This window comes from Scyliorhinus torazame, chromosome 16, assembly GCF_047496885.1.
Source record: "Scyliorhinus torazame isolate Kashiwa2021f chromosome 16, sScyTor2.1, whole genome shotgun sequence".
NCBI lineage: Eukaryota > Metazoa > Chordata > Chondrichthyes > Carcharhiniformes > Scyliorhinidae > Scyliorhinus > Scyliorhinus torazame.
The window spans coordinates 182,626,330-182,647,095 of NC_092722.1; the positions used below are offsets into that span (position 1 = coordinate 182,626,330).

A 20,766-nucleotide genomic window follows, 5' to 3' on the forward strand; every position below is an offset into this window, starting at 1 on the left:
CCGACACCCCGAATATGGCCTCCCGAGGGCCCGGGTCCAGTTTCACATGCACCACTTTAGAGAATACCCTAAAAACCTCCTTCCAGTAATCCTCCAGCTTTGGACAGGACCAAAACATATGAACGTGGTTTGGCATTGATTGACAGTCAGATGTTGGCCAGGGCTCTGGCAGAAGAAACACTCTGCTCAACTTCAAATGATGCCATGGAAACATACGTGAGGAGGCAGGCGGTTTAAATGTCTCAGCAAACAACAATTTCTTGTGTGGAGCTGGTGAGGAGCAGTGGAACGTTGCCTCCCGTCTCTCCGTTCCGCCAAACTGACTCAATGCCTTAATTATACTTCTTGGAAAGTTAATGATTTGTGTTTGGCTGCAAGAGCGAGCCAGTTTCACAACCCCAAACCTTTTATTTTGCACGGTCTGCAGGCATTTTGAAGCCAGGCTCGTCCTTCCCGAGGGCAGAGCCTGCTGAACCTTTAAGATGTCACATAGATGATTTGGAGTTGGGGACCAAGTGCAATGTGTCCAAGTTTGCAGACGACACTAAGATTGGTAAAGCAATAGGTGCAGAGGATACTGGAAGTCTGCAGAGGAATTTGGATAGGTTAAGTGAATGGGCTAGGGTCTGGCAGATGGAATACAATGTTAACAAATGTGAGGTTATCCATTTTGGTAGGAATAATAGCAAAAGGGATTATTATTTAAATGATAAAATATTAAAACATGCCGCTGTGCAGAGAGACCTGGGTGTGCGAGTGCATGAGTCGCAAAAAGTTGGTTTACAGGTGCAACAGGTGATTACGAAGGCAAATGGAGTTTTGTCTTTCATTGCTAGAGGGATGGAGTTTAAGACTAGGGAGGTTATGCTGCAATTGTATAAGGTGCTAGTGAGGCCACACCTGGAGTATGGTGTTCAGTTTTGGTCTCCTTACCTGAGAAAGGACGTACTGCGCTGGAGGGTGTGAAGAGGAGATTCACTAGGTTAATCCCAGAGCTGAAAGGGTTGGGATTACGAGGAGAGGTTGAGTAGACTGGGACTGTACTCGTTGGAATTTAGAAGAATGCGGGGGGATCTTATAGAAACATATAAAATTATGAAGGGAATAGATAGGATAGATGGGGGCAGGTTATTTCCACTGGCGGGTGAAAGCAGAACTAGGGGGCATAGCCTCAAAATAAGGGGAAGTAGATTTAGGACTGAGCTTAGGAGGAACGTCTTCACCCAAAGTGTTGTAAATCTATGGAATTTCTTTCCCAGTGAAGCAGTTGAGGCTCCTTCATTAAATGTTTTTAAGATAAAGATAGATAGTTTTTTGAAGAATAAAGGGATTAAGGGTTATGGTGTTCGGGCCGGAAAGTGGAGCTGAGTCCACAAAAGATCAGTCATGATCTCATTGAATGGCGGAGCAGGCTCGAGGGGCCAGTGCTCCTAGTTCTTATGTTCTTATGTCACAGAACCTTTGAAGTGAGCAAGAAAATGGAGCAACTTCAAGTCTAATTGACCCATTTACACAACTCAATTGGAAATTGATGTTTCATCAAATTGCCAGGAAATCAATTCATGTAGTCCTCAGTTTCAGGTCAAAAAGATTCACTTTTTTTTTATTGCTCCCTGCCCCCTGGACATTTCCATAGCGCTATAGAGCTTTACAGCACAAAAGGAGGACCTTCAGCCCATCGTGTCTACACCGGCCATCAAGCACCTATCCCTTCTAATTCCATTTCCCAGTGCTTGGTCCATAGCCTCCCAGTCTAAATGTGTAACAAAACACTGGGAAATGTCCAAGATCATCTCATGGTATTCTGCCAGGTAGAATATTAGAGCCTCGAGGGTTGGAGATATTCAACTGCTTTAGAAGAGGGGTTAGGATAAGAGGGAAGAGATTTGTGACGGTCCTGTCCTCCATTCTCTTTTTTATGTCACTCACTATTTTCTCCTCATTCCTGACCGTGTCTAGGACCGTGCAGCACGGTAGCATTGTGGATAGCACAATTGCTTCACAGTTCCAGGGTCCCAGGTTCGATTCCCGGCTCGGGTCACTGTCTGTGCGGAGTCTGCACATCCTCCCCTGTGTGTGCGTGGGTTTCCTCCGGGTGCTCCGGTTTCCTCCCACAGTCCAAAGATGCGCAGGTTAGGTGGATTGACTATGATAAATTGCCCTTAGTGTCCAAAAGTGCCCTTAGTGTTGGGTGGGGTTACTGGGTTATGGGGATAGGGTGGAGGTGTGGACCTTGGGTAGGGTGCTCTTTCCAAGAGCCGGTGCAGACTCGATGGGCCGAATGGCCTTCTTCTGCACTGTAAATTCTATGAAAAACTTTCTATGAAAATAAAGAATTCACATTGTGAAGGGCAAGCGGGCGTTCGTTCTACCCTCCCAACTTTACCCTCATTGGCAGTCTTCATCACCCTGGCTCTGGATAATATGGTGCCCCTGGCCACACTGGTGTATATACTACAACCGGGACCCATAACCTTGTGGGCAAGAATTTTTAAAATTATTTGATGAGATGTGGGTGTCAGTGACTGGGCCACCATTCATTGCCCAAACCCAATTGCCCTTGAACTGAGCGGCTTGCTCTGCCATTTCAGAGGGCAGTTGAGAATCGACTGGTGGGTCTGCCGTCACATGTAGGCCAGACCAGGTAAGAGCACTAAAGGGCATGAGTGAATCAGATGGACACGATATTCAATGATAGTTTCATGGTAACTGTCACTGAGATGAGTTTACAATTCCAGATTCATTAATGAATGAAATTTAAAGTAGTCATTTCGTAGTACAGAACTTGAGTCTTATTTTTTAAAAAACAAGATCTGTTGAAGCTTTTTGTTTTGCACTCACAAGTATACCAATGTCAGGAAAAAAACAACGATTTATACTGGATGAGAAGAGAGTGCTGACTGCATTCTCTTGTCATAGAGTATCAATTGTTGTTGTTCCTTTGCATTGGTATTCTTGCAAAGTGTCTTGATGAGTTCAAGGCAACAAGCTTCGACAGATCTTTTTTTCCCAGCAATACTGAATTGAAATTCCACTTACCGCTGTGGTGGGATTTGAACCCCTAGCCCTGCCAAATTAGCCTGGGCTTTTGGATCACTGATCCGGTGACATTACCACTATTTGTCATAATGTACACCAGTATATCATGGTGCAGACACACACTGATGGACACACAGTGGGACCAATCAACACACACAACACCGCAGCCAATCACCAGTGAGAGCACACGCACTATAAAGACAGGGGGCATCAGAGTTCCCGCTCATTCGAGTAGCAGCTAGCTAGGAGGACAGAGCTCACAGCCTGCAACACAGACATTCACCATGTGCTGAGTGCATCAACTGGTTAGGACAAGGCAAAGGTCTTTATTTAAAGCTAGTATCGTATTAACCCACAGTCTGAGTATGTTTAAACAGTTAATGATTCAATAAAAGAGTGTTGCACTATTTCAAGTGTTGGTGACCTGTATGTGATCCAGAACACCCAACACATCACTATTGACCACAATCGACTCAGCAATCATCACCTGGCCACTAGGTGAGTTGTGTGCGAGTGCAATGGGAGCGTCCAAGATGAGAAAAGAGCTACTACGCAGCTCCCCAATAGTTTCTCATCACTCCCGGTCTAGACTCACACATGAAGGATGGTCACCTGATGAGATGTTAGAGATTGGGCATCATCCATGGAATTTTAACGTTCTCCTGGCACCTTCGGAAGATTGTGGAGGAGGACATCAAACAGGGGAAAGCTTTTCAAGGCCTGCAGCAAGGATAAGAGGCATTGCATCATCCTATTCTAATGCAGTGCTGACAATTCAAAACTACAGTAGACCCTGAACATAAGCTGTGAGAACAAGTAGATGAACCATTTCTTTTTTTAAAGGCACATAACGTTTTGACTGCACCACGTGAAAAGGACGTTAAACGTAATGGGAACACGGCATAAATTCGTCAACAAGCTTCTGTTTTGGTTGCATCAGCATCTGTATTCTGCCAACATTTATAAACTAGGTTAACAAACTGATAATGACCAAATAATCTGCTTTTGAGATGTAATTGAGGGATAGACATTGGTTAGGAACGCAGGGATAACTGCCCTGCTCTCTCGAAAATAGTTCCTGGACACTATCCAGGACAAAGCAGCCTGCTTGATTGGAACCCCATCCACCACCTTCACCATTCACAACCCCCACTTCCATCGCACATTGGCAACAGTGTGTGCCATTTACAAGATGCACTGCAGCAACTTGCCAAGGCTCCTTCAACAGTGTTGCAACCTACATGAGACCCACGGAGCCAGCTTGATTAAGTTCCCCGTGAGTCTCATGGAAAACGGGCTTCCCTACTGACGGACGGACCGCCCTCAACGGCGGGCGAGCAAACCAGGATATAAAACCCCTCAGTCCAAGTGTGGGCTGGATACGGGTAGTCCCTTCTGGGACCAGTGTACATAGAGTGTTCGTTCTACCGTAAATAAATCTTTAGTTCCTAACGCTTCCTGTGTGGCTGCTTCCGTGAACGCAACAGACAGCACCTTCCAAATCTGCAATCTCTACCGCCTAGAAGGACAGGGGAAGGGGCTACATGGGAACACTACCACCTGGAAATTCCCTTCCAAGTCACACATCCACCTGACTTGGAACTATAATGCCGTTCCTTCGCTGTCACTGGGTCAAAATCCTTGAACTTCCTCCCTGACAGCACAGTGGGTGAATGCCATTGATGCCAGCGGCTTGTGCCAACTTGAAGTGATGCACAGGTCACGCAAAGCCACCCTTCCTTTTGAAATTGTGGGCTCCTCGAAAGACTCCCTGCTTGGCACACAGGCATGCAAGCTGTTGAACCTAGTTCAGAGAGTTCACTCTCTCCTGATGACACGTCTGCCTTTCAGGACACTGACTTCAGGGCGCAACTCAATGCCATCATCGACCAGCACCACAACGTCTTCGAAGGCATGGGCACACTCCCATTCACCTACAAGATCTTATTGAAACAGAATGCCACACCTGTGGAGCAAGCACCTCGCAGGGTCCCAGCACCCCTTAAGGACCGCCTCAAGCAGCAGCTGCAGGACCTCCAGGACCAAGGAGTGATTTCCAGAGTCACGGAACCGACCGACTGGGTCAGTTCCATAGTATGTGTAAAAACGCCCTCTGGCAAATTGAGAATTTGCATTGACCCCAAGAATCTAAATCGCAATATAATGAGGGAGCATTATCCAATTCCCAAGCGCGAAGAGATCACATATGAGATGGCTCGCGCCAAGCTCTTCACCTCGACTCCTCAAAAGGATTCTGGCAAATCCAGCAGAAACTGTGTACATTTAATACCCCCTTTGGCAGATATTGTTACAACAGCTTGCCGTTTGGGATCATATCTGCTTCAGAAGTGTTCCATAGGATTATGGAACAAATGATGGAAGGCATTGAAGGTGTTTGAGTCTATGTCGACGACATAATCATTTGGTCCTCCACCCCGCAGGAGCACGTCAGTCGCCTCCAGCGCGCATTCAAATGTATACGTGAGCAGGGCCTCCGCCTCAACAGGGCCAAATGCTCTTTTGGTCAGACGGAACTCAAGTTCCTCGGGGACCACATCTCCCAGTTGGGTGTGCGGCCGGATGCGGACAAGGTGGCTGCTATCACAGCCATGAAAACGGCAGAGGACAAGAAGGCGGTCCTCCGATTTCTGGGCATGGTCAACGTTTTAGGGAAGTTCATCCCTAACCTTGCCTCTCATACCACGGCTCTCAGGAACCTGGTCGGGAAGACGACAGACTTCCAATGGCTCCCTGCCCACGAGCGTGAATGGAGAGAACTCAAAACCAAACTCACCACGGCCCCGGTCTTAGCTCTCTTTGATCCAGCAAAAGAGACCAAACTTTCGACCGATGCCAGCCAATCCGGCATTGGGCAGTGCTCCTGCAACGCGATGAGGCCTCATCATGGGTCCCTGTTGCATATGCGTCACGCGCCATGACCCCCACGGAGCAGCGCTGTTGGCAGATAGAAAAGGAGTGCCTGGGCCTTCTGACCGGTGTGGTTACGTTTCACGATTATGTGTACGGACTTCCTCAATTCACCGTTGAGACCGACCATCGCCTGCTGGTCAATATAATACAGAAAGACTTGAACGACATGACGCCTCGCCTCCAGCGTATTCTTCTCAAGCTCCGGCGATATGACTTCCAGCTGGTATACACCCCAGGCAAAGACCTCATCGTTGCTGACACTCTCTCCACGGCAGTCAACACTCCATGTGACCCAGCGGGATTTGTCTGCCAGGTTGACGCCCATGTGGCCTACGTGGCCTCCAATCTACCTGCCACGGATGAACGCCTCGTCCAAATTCGGCGCAAGACGGCGGCTGACCCTTTGCTACAGCGTGTCATGCGCCACCTAACAGACGGGTGGCTCAAGGGCCAATGCCCTCAGTTCTATAATGTCAGAGATGACCTGGCGGTAGTAGACGGGGTTCTTCTGAAACTGGACCTCATTGTCATCCCGCATAGCATGCGCCAGCGTGTCCTGGAACAGCTACACGAGGGCCACCTTGGCATGGAAAAGTGCCGCCGACGGGCCCGAGAGGCAGTGTACTGGCCCAGCATTAATGAAGACATCGCCAACACAGTGTTCAACTGCCCCACTTGTCAACACTTCCAGCCGGCCCAACCACGTGAGACCCTGCAGCCCCATGAGTTGGTCACGTCACCTTGGACCAAGGTGGGCATCGACCTGTTCCACGCGCTGGGTAGAGACTATGTCCTGATCGTAGACTACTTTTCAAATTACCCGGAGGTGATACGGTTGCACAATATCACATCGTCTGCAGTCATCCGTGCCTGTAAGGACACCTTTGCTTGACACGGCATCCCACTCACGGTTATGTCGGACAATGGCCCCTGCTTCGCAAGCCAGGAATGGTCCAACTTTGCCAGGCGGTACAATTTTGCCCGTGTGACATCCAGTCTCCTATACCCCCAATCCATGGCAAAGCGGAGAAGGGAGTCCATATAGTCAAACGGCTCCTCTGCAAGGCTGCCGATGCTGGGTCTGATTTCTACCTCGCCTTGCTGGCCTATCGTTCTGCCCCACTGTCCACTGGCCTGTCGCCAGCCCAATTGCTCATGGGTCGTACCCTGAGGACGACGGTGTCGTCCATTCATGTCCCAGACCTTGACCACATTCCGGTCCTTCGATGGATGCAGCTGTCTCGTGCACAGCACAAGGCGGCTCATGACTCCCGTGCAGCTGATCTCCCTGCTCTGGCTCCAGATGACAACGTCCGCAGCCACCTTCCGGATGGTGGCTGGTCTGCAACCGCTGTGGTCCTTCGGCAGGTGGCCCCCCGCTCGTTCCTGGTTCGTCTACCGGATGGCTCCATTCTGCGCCGCAATCGATGCGCCCTTCGTCTTGTTCCACACTCGCTACGTGGTCCTCCACTGTCGCCTCGCCTTCCTGCTGACCCTGCCATGGACTGTGCAGAGATCCTGGTCACTCTGCATCCTCCTCACTCTGACACAGTCCAGCCCGCTCCTCAGCCGGCGGCTCCCGACCCACCCTTGAGGCGGTCAACCAGAATTCGTCGCCCACCTCAGAGACTTAATTTGTGAACTTTAAGGACTTATAGACTTTCTGAATTGTTCTGTTCTTCCGTTTGATCGTTTGCCTGGTTTGTATATAGTGTTGATCTCGTTACTCTTGTTGCATACTGCTTCTCTGCACCAGGCACCTTCCCATGTAAATAGTTTAGTTTTCATGTACATTGTCCTGTAAATATGTCTTTCGCGCACACGTAGTTAGGGACATTCTCACCATACATGATTTATTGCCACACATGTACATTCTTTTATAAAAGGGGGGATGTCATAATATACACCAGTATATCATGGTGCAGACACACACTGATGGACACACAGTGGGACAAATCAACACACACAACACCGCAGCAAATCACCAGTTAGAGCACACGCACTATAAAGACAGGGGGCATCAGAGTTTCCACTCATTCGAGCTGCAGCTAGCTAGGAGGACAGAGCTCACAGCCTGCAGCACAGACATTCACCATGTGCTGAGTGCATCGACTGGTTAGGACAAGGATAGGGTCTTTCGTTAAAGCTAGTATCGTGTTAACCCAGTGAGAGTATGTTAAACAGTTAATGACTCAATAAAATAGTGTTGCACTATTTCAAGTGTTGGTGACCTGTATGTGTTCCACGGATCCAGAGTGCCCAACACAGCAGGTCTGACCCCCCACAACCCAAAAAGATGTGCATGCTAAATTACCCCTGAATTGGGAAAAAAGAATTGGGTGCTCTAATTTTTTTTTTTTAAATTAAAGTCAGTGGCTTTTACATTCTTCTGTTTGTCCTTTGCCCTGCAGATTTTTAAACTCCAGGTTTGGTGGCGTGCAGCCAATACTTTCTGAGTTGTCTTGCATCCTCTGACTCGATCGGCTCCTGCACTATTGGCTCTTTACCTAAGCCGTTTAGTGAATGGCTTCAAATTCCACAGCTCCCCCCCCCACCCCCACCCCCACACCACCATCCATTACTGTTATCAGCATTTTCCCCAGTAACACGGGGGAGGAGTGTGGGGGGCGGGGTTCAGTGCTTTACTCACAGCCGGAGCTCCGGAAGAACTTTGTAACAAAGTTCTGATCAAGCATCACCCACGTGATATGAAGATTAACTTCACTTCAGTACCTTCCCCGTGACACTGGATACTTTGCAGAGAAATTTGTGGTATTTCACCCGCACCTTCCACTGTGACTGAGAATTCCCATTCAGGGTTAAGCTGGTGGTTTGTGAATCAAACTGAGTTGGTTCCAATCCCCTGAAGCATTTCCTTAATACGATAACTCTAATGTGTACTTGAGAGACTTCAATCCATGGAATTTTCCTTCATGTTCGCCTTTCAAGCTGAGGCCTGCATTCACATTAATCCCCACAGCTCTTGAATTCTCACTAAAAACAAAACTTTGTAACTAGGAAAGGAAAGTTCTGCGGGCGCTGGAAATCTGAAATGAACGCAGAAAACGCTGGGAATACTCACCACGCCTGACAGCATCCGTGGAGAGAGCAACAGAGTCCATGTTTCAGGTCGATAATCTTTCATCAGAGCTGAGAAAAGTTAGAAATGTTATAATATACACTCGTGTAAAAGTTGAGTTTCTAAGGAAGACGTTTTTAGCCAGAAATTAGGGCAGTGGTGGGGAACTTATAGCCCAGGGGCCACACACGGCCCATCTGGGTTCTGAGTGGGGCCCACAAAACATTTCATTGACCATTGCCCACGCGCAGAGTTCCACTGATTTCCGTCCGTGCAGTTTTCTTTCCTGCCGGTATGACTGAAGTGATTCGCATGTGAAGCGAGGGCTAGTGAAGTGAGGTGTGTGCTGATTGCTCACAACATTGACCACGAGAGCCGTGTGCTGTCTCTGCATCCAAAATGTAAACATTTCTTTCGTTTTTAGCATTTGAAGCTGATGAGAGTTTTGTTAACATACAAATGATTAAGCATTTTCGATATCTCGTCATGAAATATTTGGTGTGTATTAAATATATTTAATCTTATTCACAGGGTCATGGTTAGTGAACAAGCCTGATTTCAAATTTGCGACCCACTGAGATGAATGAGGGCCACTCATGCGGCCCACTCACGAGCCTAGCCCATCGCTGAATTAGGGAGCAGACTTTTACAGGGGTGATATTTTCAAGAGGTTGAAATCCACCCGCTCCCATTGTCTTGTTATTGCAGAGTTTCCAGAGAGTGTTCTTACCAATCCCCTCACCAAAACTAACGCAAAAGAGTATTTTTATTATTGAATTTTTATTTAAAATTAAGGGAAATCGTGGTCTCCTGTGCTTCTTCTTCATAAACCTGTCACACCTCCACTGAGACTTGCAATGCCTATTCCTTTTCCTTGTTTCAGGGCAAAGGTTAGGGATAGATCCTTGAGAATCTGAAAAACCATTCTGGCGATTTTCAGGGACATATTTTGCAACTGTAGTTCCCACCTGCAGCCACCTGCTAGGTTTTCCTTAGTTTGTGCATTTATTCTCAGGCATCTGCCTCAGCTACACCTTTACCCAACCCCAAAATAATCATTCAAAGATACTGGTTTAATACGACGGAGAAATTCCCCGGTGAGTCCGTCACCGATTTTGTATCTCTGCTGTGGAACTTCATCGGGTTTTGTGAGGATGGAACTGTTTTGTCCGATATGCTCCATGATCGTTTGGTCTGCGGTACTAGTAATACAGAAACTCAGAAAAAAACTTTGGGCGAAGTTCCCCTAACTTTTCAGCAGATGCTGCAGATCTCCCTGTCCCAAGAAAATGCAGAACATGGCATCCAAAGGATACAAGGGATGGAGGTAAATGTTTTGGGGCGTTGCCCCTCACAAGGCCCAGACCGAATGCCAAAGAGCCTCGGGGCGAAGAGCCAGCTGCTGAAATATGCGCATCCTTAGACTCGGCTCCCCAGACTTGGCTAAAGGCGATTCCAGCCCATGTGTGACATATGGACACCAGTCTAGGCACACCCGCAGGCCACAGCAGGGCCAGTGCTCCAGGCTCTCTGGTCAAGGTAGGCTTCAGCCGTGAGGCTGGGCCTTGCAACTGGATGAGCCAGAATGGGCAAAGGATGAGGCTGAGATGCAGCTGAACTATTTGGCAGTGCCCCGTGTGTGGCCCCTATTCATGTTCCGATACTAGTGAATGATCATATACTCTAAATGGAGCTGGGTATCGGAGCAGACGTTTCTGTGTTTTTTTTCATGATCTCAGGATTTCCCGTATTATTTTATGGCCAATTTGGCGCTTTTCAAGCGTAATCACTGTTGTAATGTAGGAAATGTGACAGTCAATTTGTGCACAGCAAGCTCCCAAAAACAGTAATGAGTGTTAGCCTGCAAGGAAGGAGAGATAAGAGGGTGAAAAAAACAGACAGGAGGAAAAGCAAGATAAATTAAGGAATAATAGGAGACACCAAGGTTAAGTATTAAGGCACAGAATTGTTATGGCGCAGAAGGAAACCATTCGCTCCATCGTGTCTGCACTTGCTCTCCAAATGGACAATATGATTTATTGCCATTTCCTGCACCCCACGCACATTGTTTCTATTCAAATAATCATCTAGCGCCCTCATGAATGCCTCAATTGAACCTGCCTCCACCACACTTCCAGACAGTGCTCCCAGGCACGAACCACTCGCTGTGTGAAAAAGTTTGTTCCCACATCACATTTGCTTCTTTTGCAAATCATTTTAAATCTGTGCCGTCTCGTACTTGATCCTTTTACGAGTAGGGGCCGTTTCTCCCCGTCTACTCTGTCCAGTCCCCTCATGATTTTGAACATCTCTATCAAATCCCCTCTCGGCCTTCTTCTCTCCAAGGAGAACAGTCCCAACCTCTCCAATCTAATCTCATAACTGAAATTTCTCATTCCTGAAACCGTTCTTGTAAACCTCCTGATGTGTTGTGAAGATGGTCCGGCATGAGTCGCAAAGGTCGGCTGCAATGGATCATGAAGGTCGGCAGGCGTGAGACAAAAAGGTCAGCCAGCATGGGTCGCAAAGGTCACCTGGTTGGTAAAAGTGGGTCCCAGGAAAAATGGTTTGCAAAATACCGCTTTACTTAATTACCCAGGAGTTGGGGAGCCTATAATTCCTCAGCCAATCGAGTCAGCTTGCTAACCAATCATCCCCCTTCCCCCCTGCAGTATAAATTGTTGTAGGGGCAGCACAGTGGCACAGTGGGTAGCACTGCTGCTTCACGGCGCTGAGGTCGCAGGTTCGATCCTGGCATTGGGTCACTGTCCGTGTGGAGTTTGCACATTCTCCCCGTGTTTGCGTAGGTTTCACCCCCACAACACAAAAATATATGTAGTGTAGGTGGATTGGCCACGCTAAATTGCCCTTTAATTGGAAAACATGAATTGGGTACTCTAAATTTATTTTTAAAAATTGTTGTGATTGTTTGAAATTTGGCATTCTTGTATTTGTCCTGATGAATGCAAGATGAAAATCTTCTGCAACATTTCTCCCTTTTCAGCAATATTCAAGTTCTGTACTATTCAAGGCCTGTAGACTACAGGAAAAAGAGAGGACCGGGTATTGGGGGAGATGCGGTATTGGTTTTTGAGACTCTGGCAAGTAAAGAGTTTGGGTGGAGCCAGTTGGGACCTATGGTTCCTAAAGCTTTATTTATTGGAGGTTTTCCTTATCTCATGTCTGGACCTGTTGTAGACTAATTAACTGAGATGATTAGTCAACAATTCCATTATGGTTGACCATGTGAATACCAGGAAGTTGAACGAGATGTGCTTTGGTTTTATGTTGCTAACTTAGACCAGTAGATTTGGCACTGGATTAATACCATAGATCAATAGAACCATCTGCTAAGTCTCTGAGATAACCCTCTGGCAATCACAACACCTTTCAGGAAGTGGCGTGGTGCTGAAATATCTTGAGGAAGGCTGAGTATCTTCCATTGAACTTGGTACTGTCATGATATTCAGGTAAACATCATAGCACATACATACATACTGATGGACAGATCAACGGACCAATCAACACACACACAACACGTCAGCCAATCACAGGCAAGAGCATACACAGTACAAAACAGGGAACACGACACTTCCTGGGCACTCGAGCAGGAGACAGCTCAGGGCACAGAGCTCATAGCAAGCCACTCAGACATCCACCATGTGCTGAGTGCCACTACAAGATAGAATTAGGAATAGGTCCACAGACTCAAGGGTTATGATCGAACCTCAGTAAACAGTTTACCACTGTAAATAGATGTTTGAAATAAAACTGAGTTGTACCATTCGCAACCGTATTGGTTCGTCTGTGTAGGAGAGTACCCAACATTTCAGGTACGTCTTTATTTTTTCCAGGCCCTCGAGAAATCCGACAGGTGAAAGGAGGCACTGGGAGCTCTATCCATCAGGTAAGAGCCTTTACATCACTGCTCCCTCCCAGCCCAATAAACTAATGAGTAAGCACCCACCACCGACAAAATCTCCCCACTGAACCCGCCCCAGACCCACCACCACTCTCGCTCACACACCAGCAGCAACTGCACATGGAAATAAAATTAATTGGCAGTGTAGCGCTTTGGGGAATCCCACAGATTAGAAGCAAGACTGTCCACTAAAAATGCTAAACGGAAAACAATCCTTCATGAATATATTTCCAGTGTCATGACACACAAATGCAATTAATCTTTAGCGGTGAACTGGTTAATTGGTTAATTAATCTTTAGCGGTGAACTGTTAGGTTTGAACCAATAATAGTCAGTTCTCTTTGTAATGTTCTTTTTGCAACTTTGCAATATCAGACACTGGCTCTTTATAACAATGCAGCATTCAACAACTGAAGCAACATTAGCACAAATCATTCCCCTTCGGGAAGGGGCGGTACTCCATTCAAAATGCTGCTCGTGAGCAGGACATATACCTCACAAAGGCACATGGCCTGGGAGTCCACAACCTGACACGCTTTCATTGTTTAAGCAACACAGAAACCATATTCAGAATGAGACGAAAAGAATTATCAGCAGCACAGATATAACACAAACTCATTAAATCTAATTAGATCATCCCAGCACCACCACCTACAGCCTCGCCACAATATTCAACAGTGCAAAGGTTCTCTCACACACACAGATGCTCACACAAGTCACACTCACACATACATTCTAATACACAAACACTAATTCTCATACACTGTTAGGATACTGTTGTAAAACCTTTGTCTGTTCTGTGTTTGCATTTTAATTCCTGCCCTGGCTGCCTTTAATCTACAATCTTCGTGCTAGCTGCTGCCAACCGAAAACACCCCTGGTCCAATGGACTAGCTCGGACCCCTCCTTTAGGTTCTGTGACAGAGCCCATCATGCCAGTTTGATAGACTGGGCAAGCAGCCAATCAGTGAGGCTGGAATTCTAAGCCATTTCCTTGTTTTTGCTTGCGATTAGTGGAGCCGTTCAGAATCTTCCAGAAGAAAGGTGGGTCCTGGTAAGAGCTCCATTTTGTCCTGAGTTCTATGAGAAGACGTAGGCCAGCAAGCAGCTGGATGACCCTCTCTCTCTGCTCTCTCTCTCTACCAGGGGATTTAAAAGGCTGCGAGTCAGTCTTGTGAAGGCACTCCTGTTTAAGAGACAGACAGCAACCTGAACTGTGACAGGATTTTCTGGAGTGCAAGGCTGCCAGCAATCTCTCACCAGGTCTGCGATTCTTTAATCCTCTGCTGAATGGCTGGGAGGAACCCAAACTGGGAACTCTCTTTCTAAGCAGCCGGGGTTTTTGCACAGAGATCATGCAAACGGAAAACACTGTCAAATTCTCAGGTTTAAAGCTCCAGTAGTATCTCAGGGAGACAGAGGCTCCATCTGATGGTCGGAGGTCAGAATTGAGAGGGGGTGGGGTGCGGGTTCTGCTCTTAACCAAAGACGATATTGAGAGGAATCTGCACTTCTGCATTCGTGATTACGCCATGCGATAGAAATAAAGAGGGAGGGTAAAAATAATGTAAAAAATAAAACCGAATTATTCTTTCTCTCATTAGCTACCTATCAGCTCTGTTCTAAGTGCACGCAGTCTCATCTCATTTTGGGGAGCAGGTCTTTCCTCACAGAACATACAAATTTGCAATTATAAAGTGTCTTGAAGACTTCCGGTTGCGGTGATGCCTAGCTAGCCGCACGCTTCGGCGGCTCCAGCTCCGACGGACCTTCGGGCTCTTTTAAGAGCCCCAACGGGGAATTTTTCGACGACGCAACCCGGTGTGGGGTGTGTGAGAAGGGAGTCCCCCCCAAACGAAGGAGGAAAAAACCGGCGGCGGCGGCTGCAGCCCGAGGAATCGTCGACCAAAGGGTCAGAAAGAGAGAAGTACAAGATGGCGGCGGAGAAAGCGCAGGCGACATGGGGGCCTGAGCAGGACGAGGTGGTGAGACGGTGCGTGGAGCTGCTGAAGAGGGAGGTGCTGACCCCGTTGCTACAGGCAATTGAGGGGCTCAAGGAGACATTAAAGACCCAGGAGACAGAGCTCCGCGTGGTGGAGCAGAAGGTGACAGATATTGAGGACGAGATCCTGGGCCTGGCGGTTAAGACACAGACGCACGAGGCACTTCATAAAAAGTGTACTGAAAGGATCGAAGCCCTAGAAAATGGAGCGCGAAGGAAGAACCTTCGGATACTGGGTCTCCCTGAGGGTGTGGAAGGAGTGGACGGTGGAGCGTACGCAAGTACGATGCTGAGCTCACTGATGGGTGCTGAGGCCCCTACGGGCCCCTTGGAGGTGGAGTGGGCAAATCGGATTCCGGCGAGAAGACCAAAAGCGGGAGAACCACCCAGGGCGATAATCGTGCGATTTTACCGCCTTAAGGATAGCGAAGAGGTCCTGAGATGGGCTAAAAAGGTGCGGAGTAGCAGATGGGAGAATGCAGTGGTACGGGTATACCAGGATTGGAGTGCGGAGGTGGCGAGAAGGAGGGCGAGCTTCAACCGAGCCAAAGAGGTGTTGCATAAAAGGAAGGTGAAGTTCGGGATGCTGCAGCCGGCAAGACTATGGGTCACGTATCAGGAGAGACACCATTATTTCGAGACGGCGGAGGAAGCATGGACCTTCATCAAAGAAGAGAAATTGGATCGGAACTGAGGGACTGATGCTGCAGGAAATGTTATTGTTAATGTTATGGTTGAAGTTAATTGAGAAGTAAATTGGGAAGGGGGGAGACATTGGGGAAATGTGGGCGCCGGTGAGGGGGGAAAGACGGGACATAGTTGGAGGATGGGGAAGGGGAGGGGGAGGGGAAAGGGAGCTGCGCCATAAGAGGCGGGTCAGGTAAAGGGATGTTCCCGCGCCAGAAAGAATAAGGCGGGAAGACAGGCGCAAGGCGGATGGGAGTTCCCCACACGGGGGGGTCGAGGAGTGAGCAGGAGTAGCCGGGGTCAGTTGAAGTCAGCTGACTTACGGAAGTAATATGGGGGGAGCAATCATGCTAGAAAGAGATCTGGCGGGGAGGGGGGGAGGGGAGGGGGAAGGGGGGGGGACAACTGGGTTGCTGCTGCGGAAATCCAAAAGGAAATGGCTAAAGAGTGGGTGAGCGGGGATGGTGTGCGACGCTGGGGGAGCGAGCGGGAGCGCGGAGGCTGGATATGGGACTGGCCTAGAGAAGGTAATGGCTAGTCGACACAGGAGGGGGGCAGGTAGCCCCCTAGTGAGGCTGATCACGTGGAACGTGAGAGGCCTGAACGGACCGATAAAAAGGGCCCGAGTGCTCGCGCATTTGAAAGGACTAAGGGCAGACGTGGTTATGCTCCAAGAGACGCACCTAAAGGTGGCGGACCAAGTTAGGCTAAGGAAAGGATGGGTGGGACAGGTGTTCCACTCAGGACTGGATGCAAAGAATAGAGGGGTGGCCATTTTGGTGGGGAAATGGGTAGCATTTGAAGCAAAGAACATCGTAGCAGATAGCGGAGGTAGATATGTAATGGTGAGTGGCAGGCTGGAGGGAATGGAGGTCATGTTGGTTAATGTGTATGCCCCAAACTGGGACGATGCGGGATTTATGAGACGGATGCTGGGGCGTATACCGGACCTAGAGGTAGGAAACTTGATTTTAGGAAGGGACTTTAATACGGTGCTGGACCCGGGGCTAGATAGATCCAGCTCAAGGACTGGAAGAAGGCCGGCAGCGGCCAAGGTACTTAAGGGGTTTATGGACCAAATGGGGGGAGTGGATCCATGGCGATTTCTTAGACCTAGGGCTAGGGAGTTTTCCTTCTTCTCCCATGTCCATAAAGTGTACTCCCGGATAGATTTTTTTGTTTTGGGAAGGTCGTTGATCTCTAGGGTGGAAGAAGCTGAGTACTCAGCCATAGCAGTTTCGGATCATGCCCCACATTGGGTGGACCTGGAATTAGGAGAGGAAAGGGAGCAGAGAACACTCTGGCGATTAGATGTGGGACTGATGGCGGATGAGGGAGTGTGTGCAAGAGTGCGGGGGTGTATTGAGAGATACCTGGAGGTCAATGACGACGGCGAGGTCCCTGTGGGAGTGGTATGGGAAGCACTAAAAGCGGTGGTCAGAGGAGAGCTGATCTCCATTGGGGCCCACAAAAGGAAAACAGAGGCCAAGGAAAGGGAAAGATTACTGGGGGAGATTTTAAGGGTGGATAGGGAATTTGCAGAGACCCCGGAGGAGGAATTGTACAGGGAGAGGAGACGACTCCAGACGGAATTTGACCTTCTGACCACCAGAAAGGCGGAGGTACTGTGGAGGAAGGCACAGGGGAGGAGGTATGAATATGGGGAAAAGGCTAGTCGCCTGTTGGCTCATCAATTGCGAAAGAGGGCAGCAGCGAGGGAGATAGGAGGAATTAGAGACAAAAGGGGAGACACGGTGCGAAGGGCAGGAAAGATAAATGAGGTGTTCAAGACCTTCTATGAGGAACTGTATAGGTCTCAACCCCCAGGGGGAGAGGAGGGGATGCGCAGTTCCTGGACCAATTGAGGTTCCCGAAAGTGGAGGAGCGGGGGGTGGTAGGCCTGGGGGCACCGATTGGGGTGGACGAGGTTATTAAGGGACTGGGAAGCATGCAAGCAGGGAAGGCACCAGGACCAGACGGGTTCCCGGTGGAGTATTACAGAAAATATGTGGACTTGTTGGCCCCGTTGATGGTGAGGACGTTCAATGAGGCCAGGAAAGGGGGGACTCTACCCCCGACGATGTCGGAGGCGACGATATCGTTAATTTTGAAGAGGGATAAAGATCCGTTGCAGTGCGGGTCCTATAGACCCATTTCATTATTGAACGTGGACGCCAAATTGTTGGCAAAGGTACTGGCATCGAGGATAGAGGACTGTATCCCGGGGGTGGTGCACGAAGACCAGACAGGGTTCGTAAAAGGGAGACAACTGAATGTTAACGTGCGACGACTATTAGGGGTGATAATGATGCCCCCAGTGGAGGGGGAGGCAGAGATAGTGGCGGCAATTGACGCAGAGAAGGCATTTGATAGGGTGGAGTGGGAGTATTTATGGGAAGTGTTAAGGAGGTTTGGGTTTGGGAACGGGTTTATTAGCTGGGTTAGACTTCTTTATGGGGCTCCAACCGCAAGCGTAGTTACAGGTCGACATAGATCGGAGTATTTCCGACTATATAGGGGAACAGGACAGGGATGCCCGCTGTCTCCATTGTTGTTCGCGTTGGCAATTGAACCTCTGGCCATGGTGTTGAGAGACTCCAGGAAATGGAGAGGGGTGATTAGAGGGGGAGAAGAACACCGAGTCTCGTTATACGAGGATGACCTATTGTTATACGTGTCGGACCCAGCGGGGGGGGATGATAGAGGTTATGCGAATTTTGAGGGGGTTCGGGGATTTCTCGGGGTATAGGCTAAACATGGGGAAGAGTGAATTATTTGTGATACATCCAGGGGACCAGAGTAGAGAGATAGAAGGCTTGCCTCTAAGGAAAGTGGAAAGAAACTTCCGATACCTGGGGATTCAGATCGCTAGGAGCTGGGGAACCTTGCACAGACTTAATCTGACACGGTTGGTAGAACAAATGGAGGAGGACTTCAAGAGGTGGGACATGCAGCCTCTATCGCTGGCGGGCAGGGTGCAAGCAATTAAGATGATGGTCCTCCCGAGGCTCTTATTTGTATTTCAATGTCTCCCTATACTAATCACCAAGACCTTTTTTAATAAAATGGATAGGAGCATCACGAGCTTCGTGTGGGCAGGGAAAGTTCCGAGAGTAAGGAGGGGGTTCCTTCAGCGGAGTAGGGACAGAGGAGGATTGGCACTACCGAACTTGGGCGATTACTATTGGGCCGCCAATGTGGCAATGATACGTAAATGGATGATGGAGGATGAGGGAGCGGCGTGGAAAAGACTGGAGAGAAAGTCCTGTAAAGGGACGGGTTTAGAGGCGCTGGTGACGGCACCGCTACCGATCTCACCTAAAAAGTTTACCACGAACCCGGTGGTGGCGGCAACATTGAATATCTGGGGACAGTGGAGGCGACAGAGAGGGGTGCGGGGAGCCCTGGTGGGGTCCCCAATCAGGAACAACCATAGGTTCGCCCCAGGAAGAATGGATGGAGGATTTCAGAGCTGGTACCAGTTGGGAATTAGGAGGGTGGGAGATTTATTTATAGATGGGACTTTTGCGAGCTTGGGAGCATTGGAGGAAAAGTATAAGTTGCCCCGGGGAAATTTCTTGAGATATATGCAGGTGAGGGCGTTTACTAGACAACAGGTGAGGGAATTTCCGTTGCTCCCGACACTGGGGATACAGGACAGGGTGCTTTCAGGGGTGTGGGTCGGAGAGGGCAAGGTGTCAGAGATTTACCGAGAGATGAGGGAAGAGGGGGAGGAGTCGATGGGCAAACTAAAAGGAAAGTGGGAAGAAGAACTAGGGGAGGAGATAGAGGAGGGTATGTGGGCTGATGCCCCAAGCAGGGTAAATTCCTCTTCCTCATGCGCCAGGCTTAGCCTGATTCAATTTAAGGTGCTACATAGAGCACACATAACGGGAGCAAGATTGAGCAGGTTCTTTGGAGGGGAGGACAAATGTGGGAGGTGTGGCGGGAGCCCGGCAAACCACGCACATATGTTTTGGGCGTGCCCGGCACTGGAAGGGTATTGGAAGGGAGTGACGGGAGTGATTTCGCGGGTGGTGAAGGCCCAGGTCAAACCAGGCTGGGGGTTAGCTCTATTTGGAGTTGTGGAAGAGCCGGGAGTGCAGGAGGCGAAAGAGGCCGACGTTGTGGCCTTTGCGTCCCTAGTAGCCTGGCGCAGGATCCTACTCATGTGGAAGGAGGCGAAACCCCCCGGACTGGAGGCCTGGGTAAATGATATGGCGGGGTTCATTAAACTGGAGCAGATAAAGTTTGCCCTGAGAGGATCGGCTCAAGGGTTCACCAGGCGGTGTCAGCCATTTCTCGACTACCTAGGGGAACGTTAGAGGGAAGACAGATGACCAGCAGCAGCAACCCGGGGGGGGAGGGGGGAGGGGTGGGGAGGGGTGGTGGGGAGGGGTGGGGGGGGGGGGGGTTTAGTTCAGTTTAGGTCAAAGATAAAGGGGTTTTGCTACTTGTGTATTGTTAAAAATTTCTGTATTGTTATTGTTGCGTTTGCTTTGTAAGAGGGGAAAAATTGTTGTTTGGGAAAAAAATGTCAATAAAACATATTTAAAAAAAATAAAATAAAGTGTCTTGAAGCTTGTCCCACCGTGGGTTCACAAGCTAATTAAAATAGTTTGGAAGTGAGGTGTTTGTGAAAGTGCAAGGAAATGAGACAGGTAATTTCTACACAGCAAGATCCCACAAACAGCGATAACGTAAACAACAAGATAGATGGAATATCTACAGTGCAGAAGGAGGCCATTCGATCCATCCAGTCTGCACCAGTCCTTGCGTCTGCACCAGCCCTTGGAAAGAGCACCCTACTTAAGCCCACGCCTCCACCCTATCCCCGTAACCCAGTAACCCCAGCTAACCTTTGGTCACTAAGGGGCAATTTAGCATGGCCAATCCACCTAACCTGCACATCTCTGGACTTTAGGAGGAAACTGGAGCACCCGGAGGAAACGCACGCAGACACGGGGAGCAGACAGTCACCCGAGGCCGGAATTGAACCCGGGTCCGTGGAGTGTGAAGCAGCAGTGCTAACTACAGATAATCTGTTCATTTGTTTAGTGATTCAAGTGGAGATATAAATGTTGGGAGAATTTCCTTGCTGTACCT

The 20,766-nt window shown here is 48.9% G+C and overlaps 1 long non-coding RNA gene across 1 annotated transcript in view; it reads left to right on the plus strand.

The window, feature by feature from the left end:
- LOC140393276 (uncharacterized) overlaps nucleotides 1–20,766 on the plus strand; it is a 169,941-nt gene that overhangs the window by 9,944 nt on the left and 139,231 nt on the right. The window contains exon 2 of the long non-coding RNA XR_011935564.1: nucleotides 12,904–12,956. This is a non-coding gene — a long non-coding RNA (uncharacterized lncRNA). The remainder of the gene's footprint in view (nucleotides 1–12,903; nucleotides 12,957–20,766) is intronic.